Raw genomic sequence first — 1,536 nt, forward strand, 5'->3', positions numbered from 1 at the left:
TCTATTCTTCTTTTCCTCTGACACCTCAAGGAATCTCTATACTGTGACATAGAGGATTTCCTACTTTCTTGTTCTCTTCTCTTTCATATGAGCAGGAACAAAGATAAAGGCATACTTGTTCAAGCTGATCCTGAACCTGAAAGGACCTTGAAGAGAAAGCTAAGAGAAGCTAAAGAACAATTCTCTTTAGAGGGCCTAACAGAACTCTTCAAAGAAGAAGAAACCATGGCTGCCGAAAACAACAACAATGCCAACAATGCAAGGAAGGTTCTTGGTGACTTTACTGCACATACTCCTGATTTCTATGGGAGAAGCATCTCTATCCCTGCCATTGGAGCAAACAACTTTGAGCTTAAGCCTCAATTAGTTTCTCTAATGTAACAGAATTGCAAGTTTCATGGACTTCTATTGGAAGATCCTCATCAATTCTTGGCTGAATTCTTGCAAATATGTGACACTGTCAAGACCAATGGGGTTGACCCTGAAGTCTACAGACTTATGCTTTTTCCTTTTGCTGTAAGAGACAGAGCTAGGACATGGTTGGATTCACAACCTAAAGAAAGCCTGAACTCTTGGGAAAAGCTAGTCAATGCCTTCTTGGCAAAGTTCTTTCCACCTCAAAAATTGAGTAAGATTAGAGTGGAAGTCCAAACCTTTAGACAGAAGGATGGTGAGTCCCTCTATGAAGCTTGGGAGAGATACAAGCAATTGATCAGAAGGTGCCCTTCTGACATGCTTTCAGAATGGAGCATCATAGGAATCTTCTATGATGGTCTGTCTGAACTATCCAAGATGTCATTGGATAGCTCTGCTAGAGGATCTCTTCATCTGAAGAAGATGCCTGCAGAAGCTCAGGAACTCATTGAAATGGTTGCAAATAACCAATTCATGTACACTTCTGAAAGGAATCCTATGAATAATGGGACAACTCAGAAGAAGAGAGTTCTTGAGATTGATACTCTGAATGCCATATTGGCTCAGAATAAAATATTGACCCAACAAGTCAATATGATTTCTCAGAGTCTATCTGGAATGCAAGCAGCAACAGGCAGTACTAAGGAAGCTTCCTCTGAAGAAGAAGCTTATGATCCTGAGAACCCAGCAATGGAACAGGTGAATTACTTGGGAGAACCCTATGGAAACATCTATAATCCTTCATGGAGAAATCATCCAAATCTCTCATGGAAGGATCAACAGAGACCTCAACAAGGTTTCAACAACAACAATGGTGGAAGAAATAGGTTTAGCAATAGCAAGCCTTTTTCATCATCTTCTCAGCAACAGACAGAGAATTCTAAGCAAAACCCCTCTGACTCAACAGCCATTGTCTCTGATCTAATTAAAACTACTCAAAGTTTCATGACTGAAACAAGGTCCTCCATTAGAAATTTGGAGGCACAATTGGGTCAGCTGAGTAAGAAAATTACTGAACTCCCTCCTAGCACTCTCCTTAGCAATACAGAAGAGAATTCCAAAAGAGAGTGCAAGGCCATAACCACATCTCACATGGCCAAACATGGAGAGGAGGAAGAGGCA

At 40.9% G+C, this 1,536-nt stretch overlaps 1 non-coding gene across 1 annotated transcript; it reads right to left on the minus strand.

The window, feature by feature from the left end:
* Positions 1-630: 630 nt before the first annotated feature.
* On the minus strand, positions 631-737 carry LOC112738465 (small nucleolar RNA R71). Its single transcript, XR_003169425.1, has one exon. It is a non-coding gene; the product is annotated as a small nucleolar RNA R71 (small nucleolar RNA).
* Positions 738-1,536: the final 799 nt, after the last annotated feature.

This window comes from Arachis hypogaea, chromosome 13 (genome assembly GCF_003086295.3).
Source record: "Arachis hypogaea cultivar Tifrunner chromosome 13, arahy.Tifrunner.gnm2.J5K5, whole genome shotgun sequence".
In the NCBI taxonomy this organism is placed as follows: Eukaryota; Viridiplantae; Streptophyta; class Magnoliopsida; order Fabales; family Fabaceae; genus Arachis; species Arachis hypogaea.